The 26,525-nt window shown below is 41.4% G+C and overlaps 1 long non-coding RNA gene across 1 annotated transcript in view; it reads right to left on the minus strand.

The window, feature by feature from the left end:
• Nucleotides 1-264: 264 nt before the first annotated feature.
• The window catches only part of LOC143688875 (uncharacterized), a 183,561-nt gene continuing 157,300 nt past the window's right edge, over nt 265-26,525 (minus strand). The window contains exons 5-6 of the long non-coding RNA XR_013178346.1: nt 14,490-14,671; nt 265-394 (exon numbers count right to left, since the gene is read on the minus strand). This is a non-coding gene — a long non-coding RNA (uncharacterized LOC143688875). The remainder of the gene's footprint in view (nt 395-14,489; nt 14,672-26,525) is intronic.

Below are 26,525 nucleotides of genomic sequence, written 5' to 3' on the forward strand. Positions count from 1 at the left end.
ATTCAAAAAACTGATCATGGTGTGCATGGTGTACATGGAATACACACTATGTGATGATATTGTGAGCCATTGATTGTAACCATGTCAAGAATGTTTGTATGTCAAGAATATTTGTATGTCGAGAATGTTTGTATATTTTTGACATACATTTTGTTATTTACAATAAAAATATTTAAAAAAAAAAAAAAGGTAACCCAACAAAGAAGTACTCACAATACAGAGACATTTACTATAGGTAAATTTACTACAGGTCTGCAGATGGATCTTACCCAATACAGGTCCATTTTTCTCTCCGTTTGAAGATGCCCACCTAGAGTACCCCGCAGAAAGGATAAGTAGGAAGCATCAACACAAACCAGCTGTAAAGACTGACCAGGAAGATGGTGGGCCACACCTGCAGAGAGAAAAAGAGGGGTAAATTAGTAGAGAAACCAACTGCTTCTGCCTCTCAGAGAAATGTGGGAGCACAAATTAGGGTAGGGCAGCTAGAGGGCTCCAGGAGAAAACTTTTACTTCTGATTCACCTTCTTCTGTGTTTGTAAAACCTTCCATAGGTGGCAGAGGTTTTGGAATTATTGGCTCAAAACAAAAGAAAACAATGATATTTCCAACTAAAGATGAGAACAAATGACAGGGATTTTTTTAAGGGTGCATTTCTTTGACCATGAAGACAGAGCCTCGGCATATATTTATGTTCTCCCATTTGTCCAGACCCAGGGCCTGGGCCCTGCCCCCTCCTCCATTCTGAGAGGAAGCCACTGCACACAGCAGCCTACATGATTGGGACAGACATTAAAGGTCAAAGAATGTAAAACTCCCCTCCCCTGCTCACCAACACTTGCAAGACTCTGCTGAACTAATCTCATGAGAGTCTGCTGAAACCCTACTGTAACGAAATCTCGGGGGACTCTGTTAAACCTTATAAGCCACCAAGGTGGCATGCCCTGTCCCTTTTCTCTCTTGGTTCTGGGGCAAAGAGACCCCTGGCTTTCATTTCCCAACCAGCCACCATTGGGAAGTTTCTTCCTCCTGTCTGGAAGTCCATAATTAAAACTCATGGCTAATCTTCTGACTAGTGTGTTCTTCAGTCTCAGGGGTTGTACTTGGATGGAATACTCCAAACATCCTGGCTATATCATTGTACCACTTCAGAACTGGAAGAAAGATGAGCAAATGTTTGACATCTGACATTCTGATTAGTAAGTGTTTTGGAGTACATCTATTTGGATCTATTCTGTACGGGATACACTGCATTTCTTGATCTGTAATTTTAAGTCTTTCATAAGGGTTTGGAAATTTTCAGTGATAATTTCCTCCATTAGTTTTTCTCCTCCTTTTCCCTTCTTTTCTCCATCTGGGACACCCACAACATGTATATTCGTGCACTTCATGTTGTCATTCAATTCCCTGAGTCCCTGCTATTTTTCCATTCTTTTCCCTCTATTTTCTTTTGCTTGTTGGATTTCAGATGTTATGTCCTCCAGTTCACTAATCCTATCTTCTGCCTCTTGAAATCTGACATTGTAGGTTTCGATTGGTTTTTTCATCTCTTCTATTGTACCTTTCATTCCCATAAGTTCTATGATTTGTTTTTTCAGACTTTTAATTTCTTCTTTGCCTTCTTTATATCCTCCCTCAATTCACTGATTTGATTTTTGATGAGGTTTTCCATGTCTCTTCGAACATTCTGAATTAATTGTTTCAGCTCCTGTATGTCATTTGAATTGTTGGCTTGTTCCTTTGACTGGACCATATCTTCAATTTTCCTAATATGATTCATTATTTTTTGCTGATATCTAGGTATTTAATTACCTTAATTCATTTATTCTGGAGATTGCTTTCACTTCTTTTACCTAGGATTTTCTTTGCTGGATGACTTTGTGGTCTATCTCTTCTTTGACATTCAGTTCAACTTATTCTGGACCACTAGCTTATGTTTTGTTTAACAGAGCAGAATTTTTCAGTTCTTGTTTTCTTGTTTCTTGCCCTGCCTGTATGGTGCCTTTCCCCTCCCCCACCCTTAGGAGGGTCTACTTAGGTATTATAGACTGCAGCCAGATTTTTCCAGAACAAACTGGCTTCCTGTCAGGAGGAAATAATCACCTGCATCAGTTTTCCTTGAGGGTGAGACCCAGCAGGTTGAAAGATCTTCCTGTGAAGTCTCCAAACTCTATGTTTTTCTTGTCCTGCCCAGTATGTGGCACCTTTCTGCCTATGGGTCCCATCAGCATAAGGCGATGTGGTACCTTTAACTTCAGCAGACTCTCCCTGCTGGGGTCGTGGTGGAGACAGAGGAGAGGTTGTAGGCTGGCTTTAATTGCTTCAATTTTCCAGACCCTGGGGGTCTGAATTCCTTGAGGGAGGGATTCCACATGAGCTGGGCCCCACCACTCTCCTGGGGTAGGCACAGGATCCAGACAAGCTCTCAAACAAGCTTGTTTCTGCCTATGCCTGGGGCAATTGCAGCCTGAGAAGCCCTGCTGGGTTCTGGAGGTAACAGGGGGGCTCGCAGCTGGTCCAGCTGATCCAGACTAGGGTACGCTGTGTGTCCAGTCACTGACGTGGCCCCAGCAGTCGTTCTGTACTGTTTCTGGCTATTTAGTAGCTGTTCTGGAAGACGAACTAAATCCCACACCTCACTAAGCCTCCATCTTGGCACAGTCCCCCAAATTAGCAAATGTTGTCCAAAATTTTTATATTCCAAGAAAGGAACTGTGGTTTAGGGGTATGGATGAGTGATGTATCCAAGATTATTAGTGACAAAACTGGATCTAGAACCCAGACATGCTGGTATTATCACCTACACTGACCATCCACTGACCCTTCTTGGCCCCAACTTCTCATCATCCATCAGTCTACAGGTTCTACTGATTCTCATTTTCCTGTCTTTCTCTTGCCAGTGCTATCCCAAGTACAGGTCCTATTCACCTCCACCCAAGACAAAAGAAGAATAAGTTCAGGTTCTGTACTAAGTCCTTTGCAGACATGCATCTAATCCTTATAACTATGAGGTGAGGATAATTTCCATTTTATAAATGAAGGAACAGAGGCTTGGAAATGTCAAGAGGCCATACATCCAGCAAGACCAACTAGGACTCAAACCCCTCATTCATCTAACTCCAATGACCACACTTGCAACTCCATCATTATACTGCCTCCCTAGACTACTTCAGTGGCCTCCTAAGTAGACTCCCTATGTTTATTCTTTTGCCATTTCAAACTCAGAAGCCAGATTAATTTTCTTAAAACCTACTTTGAACCATATCACTCCCCTCTTCAGAAGTCCAACCCCTATCTTGTCAGTCTAATGTCCTCAACCTGGTCTGATACTTTCAGTCTTGCCTCCAGTTTGCTAATCTGTTGAAAGCAAATACCATGAAATGTGTTGGCTTTAACAGTGGGAATTCATTAGCTTACAAGCTTAGAGTTTGAGGCTAAGAAAAATTTCCAAGTCAAGTTGGTTCTTTCTTCCTGAAGACTGGCTGCCAGTGATCCTGGACTCCTCTTCACATGGCAGCATCTGCTGCTCTCTCCCTTCTCTTCCAGGTTTTCTTGCTTTTAGCTTGTTTCTTCCATGGGTTTTCTTTATATATGTATATATATCATCCCATTTATAAAGGAATCCAGAAGATGATGAAGACCCACCCTGGGCCATGCCTTAACTGAAGTATGTTAATCAAAAGATCCTGCTTAAAACAGGTTTACACCCACAGGAATGGATTCACTTTAATAATATGATTTTCTGGGGTTCATACAGTTCCAAACCACCACATGTCCCAAAGCTTTTACCTCTCTTCCATGGATGATTTTTCATGCCTCATTTCCCTCCCCTAGAATGCCATTCTCTCAGCTTTTCTTCTCCCTCGAACTTCCAGCATTGGTTTCTTTATTTCCACCAACACTAAGTAAATGCCTCGTAATTCCTTTCTAATATTTATTGTCAAGAGGCAATAAAGTCAAAGCACAAACTCTGGAACAAGTTGCCTGATTTGAATCTTGACTCCACCCCTCATCAGCTATGTGACCTTAAGCAAGTTACTTAACTTGTCTGAGCTTCAATTTCCCAAATCATAAAATGAGGATAATTATGGCTCCTACTTCAGAAAGTGGAAAGGATTAAATTAGTTAATACATAGAAAACATTTGGAACAGTTCATGGACAGAATAGTAACTCAATAAATGTGAGCTAGTCATAGCAGTGGTCTAGGTACCAAGCACTGGGCTAGTTGTTGGAATACAGAGTTGTGTAAAACAGTCCCTCCTCACAGTCCAGTGAGCAAGGCAGGCATGGCGACCAATAATCACAACCCAATAGTACTATAAGAGAGCAGGTAATGAGGGCTGAGGGGGGAGGGGTCAGGTGTCAAGCGACTAGGGAGGGGGGTTAAGATTTCAGCAGAGAAAATGATGCTTCAGCTCAATATTAAAGAAGCATAGGAGTTTTTCTGAAATGAATGTGGCATTATCAGTTGTGGGCCAACAGAGAGATCCAGTGGCTAGAGTACAGGTGCCTGGGGAGGGGGGTGGAAATGAAGCTGGAAAGGTTTGCCAGGGGCCCTATCTCATGAGGGATGTTGGGCCATGCTGAGAAGTGTGTCCTTGATGTTGTAAGCAAAGGAATTCCCACTCCAGATCATAATGATATCAGCCTCTTCTGGCCTCGTCTATTGTATTCATTGTATATTTTACTAATATGGCACTTATTTGCTGACATCTATTTTTCCATGTACCAAGCAGCCCAGACAAGTGTTTCTGGGGCACTTTTCCTTGCTAACCCACCTAAAGCCCCTCCCTGAGGTTTCTCATCCTAGGTTGCCACATTTTGCACAGCCTTATTCTGTACCCTGGGTACTGCTGATTAAACCATGGATTAGCATCTGACCTGAACGCAGCTATCCTTCATTTTGCCAATGCCTGAAGAGGTAGCCCAGAACAAAAGTTCTGCCCAGTGGTGCCATTCTATCCTGGATGCTGACTGCCCAAATAATCAGCATTTCTCTCTTAAGAAATCTGAATGCAAGACACACAGAGAAGAAAACATAGGGGCAACAGAAGCAAAAAGACTCACTTTGAAGAAAGCAGGAAGCAGAAGAATGAATAAACTGGATCTATGGGGTAAAGAACAGAGTGAGTCAGTAGTGTCAGAACAGTGAAAGCTCAGACAGAAAAAAATGAGATGCTGTAACATGGAACACTAGCTGAACTAGTAAATAATGAGATAAGCCATCTTCTCTCCTGAACATGATCTAGCTTCAAATTATCAGTAGTACAGTGAGGAACACTGTTCATCACATTTCTGTTTTCTTAATTCCTTGAGCGTCCTCAAACTCAACCTCAAAACAATCTGAGCAAGTCTCTTATCCTTAAAACCTGAATGAATTCAACATAATAGGACATGTCCTTTCTGCCCAGCTGGAGCATTTTCTCATAGAGAAGCCTGTGCACTAGAATACAAGAATGAGGATGACTGATTTGGAGGGATATCAAGGATTTTCATGGGAGGAGATGTAGGCAAGCTGTAGGAAGAGTGGTGCCAGATAAGGCAGGAGAAGGGAGTGAGTATTTCATGAAGGGAAGACCTCAGTAAGCAATCTAGAGAGAGCCTCAATCCTAAACTTTTGAAGCTCTGAATAAGGGATCAGAAAGAAAAATTATATGACTGTATTTTGGATTATATCTCATCCAATACACACTGTAGTCTCCCTAAATGGAGAAAAAGCAAGGTATCTCAATGATGGAGGTAGATATGAAACATTTTGGAAATCAAAGCAACTCTCTTAAGTGGAAATTACTGAACTTTTCATGAATAGGGAGGAAATTCAACTTTCCTGAAACGTTCACCCAGCCAAAAATGTAAAACAATGAAATTCAGATAAACTACATATTACGGCACCTGGACAAAGGAAGCACCCAGAAAGACAAACTGCTCCAGCAATTATTTCCCTAAGATTGAACATGCATGCACATAAAAAAAAAAAAAAAAATGCCCAGAGCTGGCGGTGGGTTTTCTGAAAATGGATACAAAATGGGAATCTAATATCTTTAGGAAAAAACAATCTCTAAAGAGAAATTTAATGGAATGGCCAGACTGTGGGTCCCCACTTTACCCTGACCCAAGTTTCGCAATGCCTGCTTCTACCGCACACGTCCCTACACAGGTCAGCGGGTTCCAGAAAAGCTCTGTTTGCCAGAGATACCCCCAGAATACCAGAACACACAGAGCCACAAGCAGAACTCAGGATGGAGTGACCTTCCAGGCACATTTGGGCCTCAAGCACCCAGCCCACATTTGCCAAAGGGCTGTTTTCTTCACTTAATTCTTACCGTCTGTTTCCTTTTAATCGATGCCTTCAGATATCCCTATGTGTTTACAGGGACAGTGGTTATGCTGCCAATTCAAAGAATCAAGACTTCAGAGAAAAGTAGCCTCCCTTAGGCACCCCTTTCCCATGTTCCCACTGGCTATTTGTGTAAGTTCTTCCCAAGCAAAAAAGAAAAAGCCACCACCTGTGATTTCCCGCTCACATCACAGTGGGGTCGATCAAGGTTCTCTCTGCAGCTCTTTCTACCATCTGTTTGCACTGCCTTCTCCTGGAGACTTGGCAGGGAAATGCCTGCTGTTTTTCATCCTACCTCAAAGACAGTGAGATTTTTCATACCTGCACGGGAACCTGTGCAAGTTGTGATTCAAAGGAGCATCGTGGGATGCAAACAGAAAGGAAAGCAGCAAAGGCCCTGGCTGTGAATTATAACCAGCTTCCTCAGTGCTTTGCCACAAGTGGCCATTAGACTGTAGAGCTCAGTTTCCTTTTTTTTCTTTACAGCTTAAACCCTCTCAAATTTGATTCAACTCCAACTTCTGTTTAACAATTGTTTTCTAAGCCCCAGCTGGTAGCAAACTTATTTTGAGGTATCCTCGATACAACCACGACAGTATAATTTGAGACCCTGAAGGTGGGTGCCTTGGCCTGAATTTTCCTCCATTTCCTCTTGTTCTCAATTCCCTTCCTCCTCTGTGCCTCCCTTCTCTGCAGCTCTTTTGTTCTAATTTTTAATCTTTGTTAACTTCACTTTTCAAACCTTCTTTCTGCTTCATTTTCTCTCTTCACCTTCCTTTACTTCCCTGTCATTCCTTTTGCCTCTCATTTCTTTCCTTCTTTTCCTTTCTTCCATCTTCTTGCATATTCTCAATATAATATGGACAGGAGGTACAATTCCAAAGCCAGCGTGATATTTAAAAATTTTAATCCCAGGCACCCCAGAGGCACTGACCCATCAGAACAGACATCGGCAGTTGAACTGGAGCAGAAGCTGGAAGGTCCCCTGCTTGGCCACTAACTGGTGGGTTGTGGGGAAATCTGAGGGGCAAGAGGGCAGGGACGCGAGGGAGACCTCTCATGACAGCAGCTAATTACTAAGCAGTACAGAAGAATTTAAATCTTTTAATGATCAATATAGCTGTACAAGAACATACCAGATTGAGAGTGAGAAAAGAAGCCCTGAAATCCAGGGGATGGACCTGATATTGACTTCCTGATATTGACCTTCTTTTGCTCACAGCTGGCACTGGCACTCACAGTTAGGACTTATTGGACAGTTTGAAAATAATATGTCCAGTATTATTGGACATATTGGACATATAAAACATGCCCAGAAAAGCCATATTTTAATTCTGATCCAATCTTGTGGGAACAGCCATTTCTTTTAATCCTTATTCAATAATGTATGTTGGAAAGTTTTGATTAGATTATCTCCATGGAGAAGTGGCCCGCCCAATTGTGGGTGTGAACTTTTGCTTAGATGGAGCTGTAACTCCGTCCATTGTAGGTGGGTCTTGATTAGTTTACTAGAGTCTTTAAAAGGGGAACATTTTGAAGAATCCTCAGAAATGACAGAGCCAACAAAAACTTCAGAGCACAGCTGACGCAGATGCTGACACTTGGATGACAGAAATATGGATGTTTAGAGATGCTTAGAGCCCAGCAGAGGTTGCCATGAGATGTTAAGCAAGCCAGAACCTGGAGAGAGCCAAGGGAAGCCAAGAGATGAAAGCCAGCCCCAGAGAAGCAAAGTGAGGAACACGCAGAGGAACAGAGGCTAAAAGCAAGGGAGCCCAGGAGCAAGGCACCTGCAGGTGCCAGCCACGTGACTTCCAAGCTGACCAAGGTTTTCATGACCCATCGACCTTCCTTGAATTAAGGTATCTTTTTCTGGATGCCTTACTTTAGGCATTTTTATGACTTACAACTGTACATTTGTAACTTATTAAGTTCCCCTTTTTAAAAGCCATTCTAGTTCTGGCACATTGCATTCCAGCAGCTTACAAAGTAGTACAGACATAAACCATTTCACAGAGTGCCAGCATCAGACAAGGCCACCCCCTGACTCGAAGCAAGAACAAGGCCCCCCCACACCCATGTCTGAACATGGGCAAACATAGGAACTTTGGCGAAAGCACAGAAATGACCAGACATCCCCCTCTCCTGGCTAACAAGTGACTCCTGCTTCTTTACCAATTACAGCTTAAGCTTTGATCTAGTCTATCCTCCTTATAGAAAAGATTTATTAAGATGCCCAGTCAAAAAATTGTCCTTGCTCCTGACAGCACCCTATGCAGAGCAAACCTCTGCTTCTTTGGACTCTCCTCAAATTCAAGGAACCAAAGTCCAGATCTTCTAAGCCCTGACATCCTTTTACTGAGACCCCCACCCCCACCCAGTTCCCTGTGGTGTGCAGTCTCTCACAATGTAACAATAAATAAACCGAACTTGCTCAACCACAGGTAAATTTCCTGGTGGTCTTTGGCTGAAGGTCATTGACCAGATGAATTGGAGCTTTGCCCAAAGGCTTGAGATCATTCTAAGGAGGGGATTCCTGACAAAGAGTTCCCGAGCCTCCAAGGAGGGCTTCCAGTTAAGTTCCCCTATGGGGAAGAGAAAGAGGGACCCGTTCCTCACCCTGACCCCCTTCCAATGGTAATCCTGGAGAACTCTCAGGCAGGAAACAAGACAAAAAGGGCACTCTAGGGTCAGGGAGAACAATGTGGTAACTTTCAGATCTAGTAGCTCCGTCCCCTGACCTCTTGGCTGGGGAACACTGCCACAAGGCATCAGGGAGGAAAGTGGGCAGTTTGGTAAAGAATAAATCCCTTTGCCTGCTTGAGGGTAGATTACCACTCACTGGGGTCCTAGGATGATTCCAGAGTATCCGCATTACTCTTTGCTTGCTCCTGTGCCACACTCCACAGCAGATCACAGGTGTGAGAAAAAGGGACAAAAACAGACAAGCAAACATGAACCTACTTTTTCCCTGAAACTCTGTTTTCAAGTTTGATTGAGAAGCTCCAGCAGGCATTATTTTTTACTTTCATTATTGCTTCCAACTAATATGAGAAAAAGAGTTTAGAGCGCACAGGAAATTTACCAATTCATCAGTGCTAATGTCAGGAGCTAGAACTAAGACCTGCCTTTTAGAACATAACTTTTCTTGACTAGAAGCACCAGGTTTCCAGGAACCCAATGACCACTCAGTATGCTCAAGTCATATAACAGTGAGTCTTAGTACTCATTGTTCTTTCCTGATTTCAGACACTTGAGTAAAAAAATGCAGCTTCAGATGGATGCACTATTTTAGATACCAAATCATCCACAAACCAAAGAGTGCTTCTAAATTATTCAAGATGTTTGGAAAATATATACACAAAACAGATCAATCAAAGAAATCAAATACATATCCTGCTGTTTGGAGACAATTAGGTGAGAAACACTCTGGAACGAAACACTAACAATTATTTCTCCCACTGAGTGGTATCAGAAAACTTGGAAAAATTAAATGCGGAATCATATCACCAACCCACAAAGTGGAAGGCATCATCCTGCGCACTGGATACCAGTAAACAGAATAACAAAAGTCTGAAGAATCACAGAACAAATGCTATCTTGAGGGAATCGCCATCTTTAAGATAAAACAATAATTAGCCCCATGCGTGAGCTTATGGCTGACAATGGTGCCACCACCTGAATCAAAGTGTCACAGTCAGCAAGACTAGTGCCCAGGAAATCTGCATCCCAGCAGCACCCTAAGTCACCCACTTGTGAGACAGTTTAATCTGACAGGACAAAACAGCTGGCAGGTGTTAGGCTGATATCTTGGCATGCTAAGGGAGCATTCTCACATGGCTCCCTAAAAAGATTTATAACTTGGAGTAACCTAGGTTCCATAACAAATAAACCAAAAATTTCAGAGGCTTAATAGAAGTCTGTTTCTCAATTAACAGTCCAGTGTGGGTGCTTCTTCCCCACGACAGGCAGCTTTCTTCCCAGTGAAGATTTCCATCTCATAGATCCACCACTCCAGCCAAAGCAACAGTTCTCTGCCTTGGCTACACATTAACTCAATCCCCTGGGAAGCTTCTAGAAATCCTGCTGCCAGGCCCCACCCCAGAACAATTTAAATAGCATTTCTGGGAAAGGGGTCTGGGCAGGGGAGTATGTTTGAGCTCTCCAGGTGTTTCCTTCCAATGAGCAGCAAAGGTTGAGGACACTGTTCTAGAGCCCCCAAAGTCCCCTTCTTCAAGCTGGTAGAAGAGGAGGGTGACAGTGGAGAATGCATACCCACTATCTAAAGCCCCTGCCCAGAAGTGACATACACTCTCCTGCTCACAGTCCACTGTTGAGAGGGCCTAAGCGGAAATAGAAGTGGACAAGGAGAGAAGTGGGGTCAGAAGTACACAAGCGACACTGACTGTCCAAAAGCCACACATCACTTGGCTGTCTCCCTGCCTATCCCTGGAAGCACAAGCTCCACCCCTCTGCCAAGTCTTCATTTCCACTGCCCCTCTGAAAGTTTTGTTTAGTTCTGGGTTTTTATTTAGTTTCGCAGTTTTTCAAGAGCATGGTCTCATTGATCAAGTCACTGTTTCAGAAACCCATGACAAATCGATGCCTGCTGATGGCACTCTTTTATCTCCTCAACTCAGTTGAGGGACTGAAGAATCAAGATCTGTTAGGTAACCAGGTGACCATTTCCTCTCCCCAAGCGACTAACATTGCTTTGGGGGAGTAAAAGACTTTATGTATATTTGCATAGCCCAAATGGATAATAAAGGTATGAAAAGTTAGACAGTAAAAGTAAGAGCTTTAGAAGCCAAGAAAAATGCTTAGTGGAGCCTCTTTAGCTAGGAAAGATAACGGCCTCTGTGTTTAAAGTCAAAGAGGAGTCAGTCTTTTGCTTGGCTCCAACCTGGAAGTTTGTCTTTTTGCTCATAAGTCAAAGGGAAACCCCCTCCCCCGTGTCACAGTTTAGCAGAAAACGCACTGGCAGATCCCAGCACAGACAGTGCAGGGGGCGGATGCCCAGGACAGAGACCAGTGCAAGGCCCAGGGCCGTGGGATAAGAACCCCTTCTGACCACCACGATTAGCATGAAGCCAACATCTTGCCCAGCGCGTTGAGGTGCATCAGCCGCGTTTGAATAATCAGTATAGATTTGGGGCTTAAAGTATACGTGGAGCAATGACAGAGGGGGGTGAGAATTCTTTACAAATCCTAATAAGGGCCAGACACAACAATCAATAGACCAGTATCTGCCCCCCACAGAGTAGTTTGGGACAAAGCTCACCAGGGCCGCAGGAGAGAGTCAGCAGAACGAGGGTGGGAAGAAAAGATGCCTGCTTTAGACCACGACTGAGACAGTTCTTGGGTCACACTTTGCTAAAGGTTTTGCCCGGAGGGTAGGAAGTGGAACTTAATCTCACAATGCCACGGGGCGGTAGTCAGGATTGATGTAAATAATTAAGCTTAGGGTGCCAGTCGAATAATCTACATACTTTATGATTTCCTAGTGAGAGTTCAGTCATTCTCACCTAATCCCATTTGTTACCTTTACAAAATTTAATATAGAGACGCTTCCACATTTTGAGCAAGCAAATACCTAATCTGGATATGACCCACTGGGCTGATAGAGTTTCCCAGGGGCTAGCTGGACAAGAAGAGTTTCCTCCACAAGGAACACAGCTGTCGGCAGCATCTGAACAATTTAAATTTTAAAAAGGAAGAAAGAAAAGAATTAAAAGAGGGAGGGAAGAAATGAGGGAATGGGGGAAAGAAAAAAGCCTCTTATTTTTTAAAGGAAATATTGTGTACTGAGAATAATAAAGGAGACTTAGGGATGAAAAGAACATAGGATCTGGTGGGGGGCTCTCACAGAAACTAATTTTTGTGACCTTGGATAAATCTCTTATAATCTCTGGGGTTCAGCTTCCAGTTATAAAATGAGAGTTGGACTCAAAAATTGTAAGGCCCAGCCCTACAATTCTTTCATACAGTGGTGAAGATGATTATGAAAAAGTGAATTTACCCAAAATTGACTTGATGTCCTGCAAGAGAGAACTTTATATAAATTTCTAGTCATTTCAAAATTATTTATATGAAAGGACTCAATTTAGAAATCATGTACACCTCTGCTTTCTCCCCTTCCTTTCTGTTTCTGCTGCCCTTAGCCATTATACAGCTCATTAATGTTGCCAAGCAGGAATAGCAAGGGAAAAGAGAGAATGAGGAACAATTCAATCATTTGGTTTCCCTTTCTTAGTAAAGAGCAAATCTTGACAACAACACCCCCCAGGTACCAGTGGGATTCAACATATCAAGAGGAAATGAAGATGGAGGAAAGAAATGTAAGCATTGCTTTCTGTCCTTGGCATGCAAGAGCACCACATAATGACCACCTTTCCCTGCTCTTTGCTGATGCAACCCATGAATGTGTGTGACTATTAAATTGGATGATTTCTCACAGTCACTCAGATCTGATGCATATTTTCCCACTAAATCTCTGGTCTTCCCGTTCTTACCCATTTTTACTTTCAACCTATACGTGTTCTTTGGCATTGCATAAGAAAAGGCAGCCGTAATGATAGAAATCTGGTCATCTCACAAGTACAAGCGCAGCTGCTCAATGTAGCCTTGTGATGAGATCATCTTCCATGACCTTTGTGTTAATGAGGTGTTGGGGGCAGCTCCTGTTTTCTTAGATTTATTTATATTCGGGACTCTGTACCTAAATGTGGCCACAGCTAAAAAGGAGAGTGTTAAACACTTGGATCTGTCCAAAGTCAAACATCCACTTAGTCACTGTGTGAGTGAGGATTAAGCTAAGCTCCCCTAAAAATAGTTCCCAATATTAGGAGCCTAAAGAACAAGAAGAACTTTGTTTCTTTCTCCTGTTACTTTCCAGGTATGCAAGCTGACAGTGGCCCTGCCATCTTTAGAATGCAGCTGCCACATTCCTGCTGGGTGTCGCCTTCCCAGTCAGAAGAGAAAGAAAGCATGAAGGAACCAATCAGGGTGGAGTTTATGGACTAGGTCTGAAAGTTGTGTATAATGCTGCCATGCACATTCCACTGGTGAGGACTTAGATACAGGGTTACACCTAGATGCAAAGAGAGCTGGGAAATGCAATCTCACTGTGTGCCCAGAGAAAGGAAGAATGGATCTTGGTGAAAAGCTAGTGGCCTTTATCACCATGGCTTTTGATTTCCAGTTGCCACTCATTGGTGAATCACAATATCAATTTAGAAAGTGCAGATTAGCATAGTTTAAGATAGAATGGAGAGGAGAAAGGAAAGGAAGGGAAAGGAAAGGGAAAGAAAGGGAAGGGGAGTGAAGGAGAGAGGAGGGGAGGGATAGGAGGGAAGGAAAGTAGTAAAAGAGTATTGCGTGTAGTAAGGGTAAATACTGTTAATGAAATGTGTGTTTCAGCTGCATGTGTGTACTAAGTTACAATGTATAATGCATTTCTTACAATGGGTTACAGTCAGATATATTTGAAAGCCACTGGCTTAGCCTCACCCTCATCCTCACCCTCAACCTCACCCTACCTTGTTATGTAGAAGTCCAGGCAGATAGTTTTATATCTGTTTACTGATACTCCTCATTATAATGTCACTGTAACATTAGTCATTATTCACTACAAAGTAGAATTTTGTCTTGGACACCGCAGAATGGTAGAATTGTGTTCATTCATTTACTAATTTTTTCATAAAGAAACTGAACTAGATTTGGAATCAGAAAACCTAGTTTCAGATCCCCGATGCCAGGCCACATCTGACACTCACTCCGCAAGTAGGTACTGAGTAACCCCTATGTGCCAACACCAAGCTTGATGCTGGAGCGAAAACATTAGGCAGATAGTCAAGGTCCCCACCTTACCTTTTAACTGGAGAGACAAGAAATAAGCCAGATAACTACAGAATATGAGAAGCATTCTGCTGGTCTCTTAGGGCTTCAGTTTTCTCACTTATAAAACAAGAATTATATCATCCTTACCTCAAAGGTACATGAGGGTGCTTTATAAATATCTCTACCTAGGTAAGGAATTATTTTATTTAGTCAACAATGATTTGCTGAATTCAGACCCTATGCCCAGGAGTGTGCCCAGACCGTGGAGCTGGTTATAACAAATCAAACAACCTTGTTATGAAGCAACCTCACCTGGCAACCAATAGCCAGGATGGCAACTCAAGTCTAGACAGACAGATCTGCAGCAGGACTTCAGGTTCTTGCTTGATGGGTGGATTCTAGAGTTTCAAGCAATCTGCTGAATGTAAAAACTCTTCAAATGAAGGTCATTTTCATTCAAATGCTTCTCATTTTCTTTTTCCCTTTAGCATTTGCTGGAATAGAGAAGTCATAAAATGGATACAATGCCATTATTAACATCATTATCAACAATTCACTTATACAAATCTTAGTGAGAATTAGATTTTAATGTTTCCTTATACTGAGTGGTGCCAGTGTCAACTACACCCAGCTAATTCATGGTGACAAAACTGGTTAAGCCTATGCGTGATTTATTTTGGCTCCTATAGAAAGCTGACACTTTATTCATTAAACTACTCCCTTTAACACACTTCTAAATCATTGCTTTCTACTCTGATCCGGTATAGTTTTCATTTCTGAGTTTCAGCTAGAATGGCTTTCATAATGAATTTTTTTTTTTCCACCTGACAAGGAAAGTTAAAACCTCCCCCTACCGAACATTTAAAAGGGAAATTCAAGTCCTTTTTTTGTCAGGCTGTTTATCATTTCTTGCAAATGCTCAAATCCATTTCCTTTGGAAAAGGTTTGTCTTTCTATGACAGGCATATAAAAAGGTTTTATTACAGTACTCTATTCATTGGAGCTGCTCTGCCTGAAGATAAATGGGAATTCATTTTCTGAATTTTCCTTGAATGTCAGCTCTATAGTTTTCTTCTATTATCAGAGTTCTTAACCCAAGAAGAATTGGGTGGTGGGGAGGAGGATGTAAGCTGATATACAATATCAAGCTCCATTATTGACCAACTTGAAAATTGAAACTTCTAAAATAAATCTGAATTTAAATTAAAGTGGCAAGTAAAGACTTAGAAAAAAAACTCTATAGGTATTTAATAGCAAGCAATCATTGGATTTACTTGAAGCATACTACTCTGCATGGCTCCCCAAAGCATCTAAAACATCATGTCAGTATCACTTCTTAAGCCTAGCTGACATCAAGAAGTGATGTCAGTATCACTTCTTAAGCCTAGCTGATCTCTCACTGATAGTACAGAGCAAAGCTTGTCAGACTTGAATGCACGTGTGAATCACCTGGGTTTTTGTTTAAAATGCAGATACATACCAGTTAACCAAGATGGCAGTGTAAGACACTCCAGAGTGACATTTGACCTCAAAATCGCTGAACAACTAGCAAAAACTGGTATAGCCATCTTCCTCAGAACTCTGGGAAACAAAGGGATTGCAGGAAATGGACAAGTGTTGAATCAAGAAAGCACAGCTTTAAAAAATGATAGGAGAAACGCATGACATCCTTCTTGGCCTCTCCCCCACCCCTTCTCATGCAGTGAGGGGTCAACCTGTTCTCCCATTATGGGCCCCTGGTCCTCTTCCAGGGAAAGCAGAGCAACCCCTATGTTCATACTGCAGTGTCTTTATGTCAGTGCTAATTTATCAGGTGGCAGCCTGAAAGACCAAACCTGGAAACTCATCTCAGCCTCTCCACCGAAGAAATTTCCCTGCAGGTAATTTAGCAGATAACTAAATTTCTTAATTGCAGGAAACAATTATCTCAAAGAGGCCCAAGGCAAAGGTTTATCTACTTTAAGTCATTCAGTAAAGTACCCAGGAGGGGGAGAAAGTCTATTCTAAAAGAGTTGAAGGGACATTCAAATTTCTGTAAATGGGAGAATGCCTAAGGCCACAAGGAAACACAAGTCCAGGACAAGGCAAAGGCTCAGAAAAGGAGAGGATCCTGCATTTTGCATTTGTGCCAGGTTAACCTTCTTAATAAGAAGGCTAAACTTTGGAGGAGGATACCAGCCAATACAGAGCAAATTTGCAAAGACTAAAAAGTGGTTTTTGCATTGGTTGGTTTGTTTTTGTTAGTTCCTGGCAGTCAAGGAAATCTGTTATATCTCTAGCTGAATATAGACTTAAAGAACAGACAGCTCAGGCACAAAGTCCCAGAGTTAACACTTCAAAATATTAAAATGTACAGTGTGTAACAAAAGATTACAGGACAAACAAAGAAACAGAACATGGTAAAAATCCAGAAACATTAATGACAAAAACCCGACAAAGACATACCAGACAAAGACTTTTTAAAAAAAGACCCTCAGCATGCTCAAGGAGATAAAGGAAAACACAGGGAAAGACCTGATGGATATCAGGAAAATAGTAAATGAGCAATATGAGAATCTCAATAAATGAAAAATTTTAAAGGAATCAAACAGAAACACTGAAGTGGAAGACCACAATAACTGAAATGAAAAATTCCCTAGAGGGTTTCAACATAATGAAATGGAAAAATTCCTAGAAAGCCAACAACACTGACTCAAGACTAAATAGAGGGTCTGAACAGACCAACAACAAGTAAAAAGACTGATCATCTCCACCGGAACAGAGAAGGCACTTGATATAATCCAGCACCCCTTCTTGAGGAAAAAAATAAAAACACTTAGAGAACTTACAATAGAAGGAAACTTCCTCAACATGTATAAGGGATATATGAAAACAACCATAGCTAGCATCATACTAATGAGAAACAATGAAAGCTTTTCAGGTAAGGTCAGGGACAAGACAAGGATGTGAATTGTGAGCACTGTTATCAACATTGAATTGGAAGCTCTGGCTGGAACAATTAGACAAGAAAAGGAAATAAAAAGCAACCAAATTAGAAAGGAAGAAGTAAAACTGTCACTATTTGCAGATGACATGATCCTGAGAGATGGCCAAGCCCCACATCATAAAAATTAAGCACTATGTAGGGATAAAAGGAATTGGGAGAAGAAAAGAACAATTAGTTTAATCAAACTTTGAGAGTACTTTAAGTTCAAATGAAGTCCAACAACGACCAAATTATAGAAATTAATCGGCACTATTCCTAGTTGAGACAGAGACATGTTCAATAACATGCTAGTTCACAGTTGTAAGGCCGAGAAAGTGTTCCAATTAAAACAAGTCTATAGAAATGTCCAATCTAAGGCATCCAGGGAATGATACCTTGGTTCAAGAAGGTCAATGAAGTTCAGGGTTTCTCTCTCAAGTGAGAAGGAACATGGTGACACAGTCACAGTTTCTCTCTCTCAGTTGGAAGGGCACTTGGCGAACACAGCATCATGTGCTAGCTTTCTCTCTTGGCTTCCTGTTTCATGAAGCTCCCCAGGAGGCGTTTTCCTTCTTCATCTCCAAAGGTCGCTGACTTGGACTCTCTGCTTCGTGGTGCTGAGCATTCTCTGCTGTCTCCAAATCTCCTTCATTCAAAAAATGTTTCCTTTTTTATAGGACTCCAGAAACTTATCAAGACCCACCCAAATGGGTGGAGACATGTCATCACCTAATCCAGTTTAACAACCACTCTTGATTAAATCACATTTCCAGGGAGATGATCTGATTACACTTTCAAACATAATAGTATTGAATAGGGATTATTCTGCCTTTACGAAATGGGATTTTAATTAAAATCTAGGATCCATACACCCTTTCAAACCAGCACATTCCACCCTCTGGACCCTAAAAAAGACATGCTTTCCCCATATACAAAATACATTCATTCAATAACAATATCAGAGAAGCTTAAACCATTTCAGTAGCAATATACATGAAATACAAAGTTAGAAATGTACAAAATCCTGTCAAAGTTAGTTACAGGCATGATCTGTTCTAAGGCAAAATTATCCTCTAGCTTTGGACCTTGAAAACTCATAACAAGTTATTTACTGCCAACATACAAAGAAGGAACAGTCATAGGATACATATACACATTTCCCTAGGGAGGAAGAAACACGGGTCACCAAACCCATGCAGTTTCAAAAACCTGCAGGGTAAAGTCCATTAGATTTCAAAGTCTGAGAATCATTTATCTCTAGGGCTTTAGAAAGGGGCAGTCCCACCCTTTCCAAGGCTCTACACAGAGGCTTGCCTCTCTCTGAATGCAACCTTGGGGGACATTGGGGAGACCACCTTTTTCTCAGCTCCACTCTCTCCAAGTATTGGGGCTACACCTGGACTCTCTGCCATCTCGGGGCACATGCTCAACCCCATCACATGATGGCAGCCAGGCTCTCCCCAAACCCCAAGGAATGTGCTTCACCCTCTCCAAGGCCTGAGGCAGCATTACTCTTCCACTGCAATGAGGTGGAAGGCCCATCCTCTGCCTTTGGGGCAAACTCACTCTCTTCACAGGCTTGGGTGGGTCCACTCTCCTGACCTGAGGCTTCTTAACTTCAGACCTCAGCCTCCACAGTTTTGCCTCTGAAGTTATTTTTCCTCCAAGGTGTCCCTTCTCTGAGCCCCCCAGTCCAGACTGGCAGCAGCTCTGTTTATACAGGTCCCACAGCACTCTCATTGGCTTTCTATGCAGTAGCCTTGGATCATGCCCATCAGACGTTAGGAGTTTCCACAAATCCTTCCTGGATAACTCCATGTCCAATCCTGGCTTTCTCTGAGATGGCTGGCTGGTTCGACATCTGGTCAAATCCTTACATGGAGCACTATTCTCTGGGGTCTCCCTTCCATGAAGCCCAGAATTCTCCAGAATATCAACTTCTGGTTTCTTTGTACCTAAGAGTTCAGTTCTCAGCTTATCTCTTTCCTTTCACATTTCACTATAAGCTGCGAGGAGAAACCAGGCTGCTCTTTCAACATTTAACTTGGAGTTCTCTTCTGCTAAATATCCAAGTTCATGGCTTTTAAAATCTGCCTTCCAGCCAAAGCCACTAGTTGATTTTGCCAGATTATCTGCCATTTTAAAGCAAGGCTCATCTTCCTTCCAGTCTATAATAACACACACTTCATTTCTGTCTAAGGCTTTAACAGAAGTGTCATTAGAGTCCACATTTCTATGAACAGTCTCTTCAAAGCATTCTAGGCCTTCTCTATCAAGCTTCTCACAACTCTTCCAGAATCTTGCCCTTATCCATTTAAAAAGCTTTCCAACGTGTTTGGTATTTACAAACTGCAGCAGCACCCCACTCTCTGGTACCAAAGTCTGTTCTAGTTTGCTAGCTGCTGGAATGCAATAAACCAGAAACAGAATGGCTTCCAAAAAGGGGAATTCAATAAGTTCCCAGTTTACAGTTCCACGTCCAAGAAAATGCCCCAATCACAAGAAGTCTATAGAAATGTCCAAACAAAGGCATCCAGGGAGAGATACCTTGGCTCAAGAAGGCTGATGAAGTTCAGGGCCTGTCTCTCAAGGGAGAAGGTACATGGTGAACACAGTCACAGTTTCTCTCTCAGCTGGAAGGGCACATGATGAGCAAGGCGTCATCTGCTAGCTTTCTCGCCTGGCCTCCTGACCCTTGAAGCTCCCCGGGAGGTGTTTTTCTTCTTCATCTCCAAAGGCCACTGGCCCGTGGGCTCTCTGCTTCTCATGGCTACATCATTCTTCTCTGCTTTCTCTGAATCTCTTTTTCTCCAAAATGTTTCCTCTTTTGACTCCAGTAAACCAATCAAGTCCCACCCAAATGGGTGGAAACATGCCTCCATCTAATCCAGACTAACAATCACTCTTGATTAAATCACACAAGAAATGGCTGCCTTTACAAAATGGGATTAGTATTGAAACATGGCTTTTCAAGGGTACATAAATCCTTTCAAACCAGCACACACTCCATAGACCTGAAGGGGGGCTTTGGGAAGTGAGATGCTCTGAGCAGAGATAGGCAGGTCCTGGTAAAAGAAGCCATTGAGCAGGAGCTGCTGTGGAAGGCAGGTCCCCAGCCTCAGTTCTACCCCTGTGTGGCACCTATGGGTGGGAGAAATCGTATTTTTTTGTAATGCCTAGACATGTTTATAACCAATTTTGTGGGACCTCATGGTTAGTCTTTATAAAAACTGGTATCTTTCCTTGGCTAGTGTTTTTAGTCACTCTGGTGCTTAACTGAGTAGCTCAGGCCCAGCTTAAGCTTCACCCCATCAGCTCCTTCATACTAATAATGTGACTTTGAACAAGTTGCTATGCCTTCTGTAAAATGGAGATAATAACAGTACTGACCTCAGAATGTTATTATGAAAATAAGTGAATAATTCAAGCAACGGGATTAGCACAGTACCTGGCATATAGTAAGTGCTCAATAAATGTTTGTTGCTGCTGCATTTTTTTCCCTGTCTCCCACTGCTAGGAGACAGAGAAGCATAGTGGTTAGAAGCATAGGGTAAGGACTGCATCAGTTTGCATCGCATCTCTACTGCTCACCATTGGTGAGTTTTTTTAACTGCTCTTTACCTCAGTTTTCTCACCCGTAAAATGGGGATGATAACTTGCATGGTTGTTAGAAGACTAAATGGGATAATCCATAGAAAGCACTTAGCACATAGGAAATAATAAATATATGTGCACTTTTACCTCTGACTTGACACCTTTAACAGAGAGAAAGCAGCTTCCATTTGAGCTTAAACCCACACATTGGCACAAGCACCTTTTTACAACTCATACACATTGGCTGTATTTCCTTATTTGCACCATTTTGAAAGACACTATTTATTAGTCCCAATGCCAAGGTACCTTTTAGCTTATGTTCTTTTCCAGAAAGACAGATGTAATCAAGAATGGAAATTGGATTTTCTAAAATCTTGATGAAATCTTTATTTAAATCTTATAAACAGGGCAAAACATTTTTTGAGGATTTGGATTTTTCCTTATCTGCCAACTCCTTACAGCTTCTCTAAAGAATAAAGATTTACACTCAAATAAGTGAAAGAATTTTACTAAAAAGATTCTGCCTGTTTTGCTTTTTGGTATAAACAAAAATTTTTTTCCAGAATCCAATAAGAGACCAACTTCAAACAAACCTTCTTTGGGACTCCCTTTAGTTTGGTGCCACCTTCTCCCTGAAGGATTTGCAAGGGTAGGTGCAGGTGGGAAGAGTGTTTCTCCTCAGACTAGATAATCCTCTAAGAAAGGTGAATCCATTGGGGATGGGCCATCAGCACAGAATCTCAAGTCTGGCATGAGAAGCTTGTCCCATTATGTGTCTTCAGCAATTACAAAAGTCAGTATCATCATGAAAGACCAGATGTATAGCTGGTTCTAGGCAATGTTTGTCTCTAAGACCCTGTGCTGGTTTGAAAGGATGTTATGTCCCCTAGAAAAGCCATGTTTTAATCTAAATCCCATTTCGTAAAGGCAGAATAATCCCTATTCAATTCTGTGTGTTTGAATCTGTAATTAGATAACCTCCCTGGAGATAGAACCCAATCAAGAGTGGTTGTTAAACTGGATTAGGTGACAACATGCCTCTACCCATTTGGGTGGGTCTTGAGAAGTTTCTGGAGTCCTATAAAAGAGGAAACATTTTGGAGAATGAAGGCAATTCAGAGAGAGCTGAGTGGAACGATATAGCCAAGAGAAGCAGAGTCCATCAATCAGCGACCTTTGGAGATGAAGAAGAAAAATGCCTCCCAGGGAGCTTTATGAAAGAAAGCCAGGACAGAAAGCTAGCAGATGACGCCGTGTTCACCATGTGCCCTTCCAGATGAGAGAGAAGCCCTGATTATGTTTGCCATGTGCCTTCTCATTGGACAGAGAAACCCTGAACTTCATCAGCCTTCTTGAATGAAGGTATCTTTTCCTGGATGCCTTAGATTGGACATGTCTATAGACTTGTTTTAATTGGGACATTTTTTCAGTCTTAGAACTGTAAACTAGCAACTTATTAAATATTCCCCTTTTAAAAGTCATTCCTTTTCTGGTATATTGCATTCTGACAGCTAGCAAACTAAAGCAGACCCTATTATCTTCTTTTTGTCATCCCTTCTCCAATACTCTTCAGGGGTCTCATCCCCCATTCTCATCTCCAGCCCTTAGCATATATCCACATTCCACATTCCTAATACCCTCTGAATGTCTAGGACCTATGCAGAGAAAAATCTCCCTGTCCCAGCCCTGTTCCTCTTCCCTCCCTTCATTAAACATACTCATTCCAAGTTCTACCACACAGGTCCCTGCTCTCTTCTATTAAAAATAAATCAGAGGGGCAGGCAACAGTGGTTCAGTGGCAGAGTTCTCACCTCACCTGCCATGCCAGAAACCTGGGTTCGATTCCTGGAGCCTGCCCATATTTAAAAAAAAAAAAAAAAAAAAAAAAAACACTTTGGGCAGGTAATGGTGGTTCAGTGGCAGAATTCCCACCTGCTATGCTGGAGACCCAAGTTCAATTCCCGGAACCTATCCATGGAAGAAAAAAAAATTAATCAGAGGGTGCACAGGTGGTTCAGTGATAGAATGCAGGTTCTTCCATGCGGGTTCCATTCCCAGACCATGTACACCCACCCCCAAAAAAGAATCAGAACCTATCTTACACGAAGGCAGAAGAGTTGATCATTTATGTGATATGATTTGAAGTAGACCACATGGAATGTTCTCTTTCCTCTGCACCAAAATTTTCACACACACATCCACATTGTACCTGAAACATCACTGGGGTTGTGTGGCTTTGGTGTCAATCTTTACTGTTTTCACAAATCCTCTGTTGAATTTCAACAGTGCCCTCATTGGGATAGCACGAAACAATATAACGTCACGGAGGCTGAACCACAAGACAAGAAAGTTGATAGAAAAGTAGGAAGGAAGAAATCCAGAGTATAATGGATTATTATTTTATTTTAAAAGGGCAAAAAAAGTCATGGGCATCAGAGAAAGAATCAAGAGAGATAGGAAAGAAATAAACCTCACCCATTTCACAGTCCTGCTTAGTTCCAGCACAGAAATAGCAACTGGATAAACCAAACCTCAGTAGTGTGTTATCTAACTGAGAGGTTTCCTCCCTCTCTTCTTACCCTGACACCATCCTCCCCTCCTTCTCCTGCTCCACCCAGTGAACTTCTGCCTAAAACCAACTGGAATGTGAATTTTGCTTTTAAAATGACATCACTGTGGAAATTGGGTGCTACAACAAACTAGTAAGAAATATATTTTGATGAGGAAATGGAAACCTCCACAGGCCTCTCAAACCACTACATTGTTGTGGCAGTTTGTTTCATTATACATAATGATTGGGCTTCATCTGTTGGTGGGTTTTATTCTACTTGTGTCCTACAGAGTCTAAGTATAGTTCCTTCATTCATTAATTCAATACAAATACGTATTGAATTCTCACCATATGCTAGAAACACTTTTAAATTCTGGAGATCCAAAACAGAAAGTCACATTGCTGACTTTAAGGACCTGATATGCTGGTAAACCAGCACTCCAAAAATCATATCCCTCATTTATAGCATTTGCCAAATTCCTTAAATATTCTCACCATGGCCAATATCAAGCTATCAATACTTCAGCACTGGCTCACAACACTTCAGCATTCCTATATATCCACAAGACCTCATGGTCTGGCAAGACAGATGGCTTTCAAACATAAATTATAACACAGAGGCAGGCACAAAGTGTCTCACAAAGGCATGAGACAAATTCTTTCTGCAGAAAATCAAGGGAGTCAGAAAAGAAAAATCTTGAACTTCTGTCATTGAGAATAGAGTTTGTTATAATGTCCCATTAGATTGTGAGCTGACTGAGGACAGATACAATGCTTTCTTTTTCACTGTATCTTCCTTGAAATATCTTTCAGTGGGTTTTTCAGTATATAATGTATGTTGTAGGTATTAAACTCAGATTTTGAAGGGAAGGGAATATGAGAAACATTCCTTTTTCCTGGTGACTGCATAAGTGGTTTTCAGACTTCAAAAACAAGGAAACCTTGCAATTGTCAAGTACATCCTGAAAACTCATTTTATTATTTTGACTTTAGTTTTAATTAACTGTGCATATGGCTGCTCACTCATTAAGGTTGTATGGCCCAGCTGGGGATGGATCCTCCTGGCATCTGGGCTGAGTTAGCATGTGCCTTTGGGATTTGGGTCTGTGACAAGAGGCTATGAAGGAGAAATTTGGAAAAGGTTACAAACTCAGGTGCCAAAAGCAACTGCATTGATTTCTCCAACGTGAAACCAAAATGACAAGCAGCCATAGAAAAATGTCCCAAGGTAACAAATCAAACTTGCTGAACAGCAGAGGTTGACCATGGACAAAACAGACCCACTGGAGGGCTGGACAAAGGCTGAAATGTGTGCACTTTTGAAACTCACCAACTTTCAAAATAAGAATTGAATGGGATGACACCAAATCTAATAGTAGAGAAAGGCCAGTGACCCAGAAAATACCACTCCACAAAGATGCAAGTCACTCTGACAAGCACTTTTGTTTGTGCTACTGCTAGGTCTCATTTTTATATTTTGTTTTTTTTATGTTTTTTTTATTTTTTTATTTTTTTAATTAATTTTAAATTTAAAAAAATGACAACAAAGAAACACAAACATTCTTAATATATAATCATTCTGTTCTACATATATAATCAGTAGTTCACAATGTCATCACATAGTTGCATATTCATCATCATAATCATTTCTTAGAACATTTGCATCAATTCAGAAAAAGAAATAAAAAGACAACAGAAAAAGAAATTATACATACTATACCCCTTACCCCTCCCTTTCATTGATCACTAGCATTTCACACTAAATTTATTTTAACATTTGTTCCCCCTATTATTTATTTTTATTCCATATGTTCTACTCATCTGTTGACAAGGTAGACAAAAGGAGCATCAGACACAAGGTTTTCACAATCACATTGTGAAAACGATATCATTATTCAATCATCATCAAGAAACATGGCTACTGGAAAACAGCTCTACATTTTCAGGCATTTCCCTCCAGCCTCTCCATTACATCTTGGATAGCAAGGTGATATCTACTTAATGCATAAGAATAGCCTCCAGGATAACCTCTCGACTCTGTTTGGAATCTCTCAGCCATTGACACTTTGTCTCGTTTCACTCTTTCCCCTTTTGGTCGAGAAGGTTTTCTCAATCCCTTGATGCTGGGTCTCAGCTTATTCTAGAGTTTTTCTCAATCCCTTGATGCTGAGTCTCAGCTCATTCTAGGATTTCTGTCCCACGTTGTCAGGAAGGTCCACACCCCTGGGAGTCATGTCCCACGTAGACAGGAGGAAGGTGGTGAATTTGCTTGTTGTGTCGGCTGGAGAGAGAGGCCACATCTGAGCAACAAAAGAGGTTCTCTTGGGGGTGACTCTTAGGCCTAATTTTAAGTAGGCTTGTAGGTCTGGTGTTTTAATGCAAAGCTGAAAAGTCACTTAGTAAAACAGGTTTGTTACCATAGTTGACCACGTGGCTTGCCACCTTCAGAAAATACGGCTTCCTTTCTAGAAAGTGTGCCTCTCCTTGTACTTATTTTAAATGGCATACCAGAGCTGTATCTACCAATGCCAAAACAAGCAGCCTGTTTCATTATTTTAGTAGGGGAAAAATCCATCAATCCATTATAGAAAATTGTATAGACAAAACAGACAGTTGATTAACTAGATTTTCAACTGGTTGCTCAGGCACTTAGCATAAAGACATCACTCCAGCACATACATAAGAAATATAAGACAGGAAAATACTTAAAAGTAACCGTGAAGCCTCTTGCTTCCTATGATATCAATTATAAAAGGCAAATTACTGTCAGTTTTTCTTTGATTTCTTCATTGAAATGAATAAGTCCTCTCTAGGGGATACCAACCTTAGGCCAATCCCTTAAAAAAAAAAATCTTCGTATGACCTCTCTAAAATTCAAAATTTTCTTCAGTGTAAACAAATCATCAGATTGTTCCAGGGGCCTACTTGATTATTTTAGTAGGGAAAAGAATCCATCAGTTCATTGTTGATATTGTGTAGACAAAACAGATAATCGCGTAACTAGATTTTCAACTGGCTGACATTTTCTTAGTAGCAGAAACACAATGATAACTATTATTGCATATATTGGTCCCCCAATTTTAAGCCTAAGAAGTCACTATTCTGGAAACTCCTCCCCTAAAATGGAAAAGTTTCCTAAAATCATTAACATTTACCCTATTAAGCATAAACTCCTAAATATTAATGATATATATTGAATTCTGGTTTTTTGTTTGCATTCCAGCAACTTTAAATACCT

Source organism: Tamandua tetradactyla, chromosome 6, assembly GCF_023851605.1.
Source record: "Tamandua tetradactyla isolate mTamTet1 chromosome 6, mTamTet1.pri, whole genome shotgun sequence".
In the NCBI taxonomy this organism is placed as follows: Eukaryota; Metazoa; Chordata; class Mammalia; order Pilosa; family Myrmecophagidae; genus Tamandua; species Tamandua tetradactyla.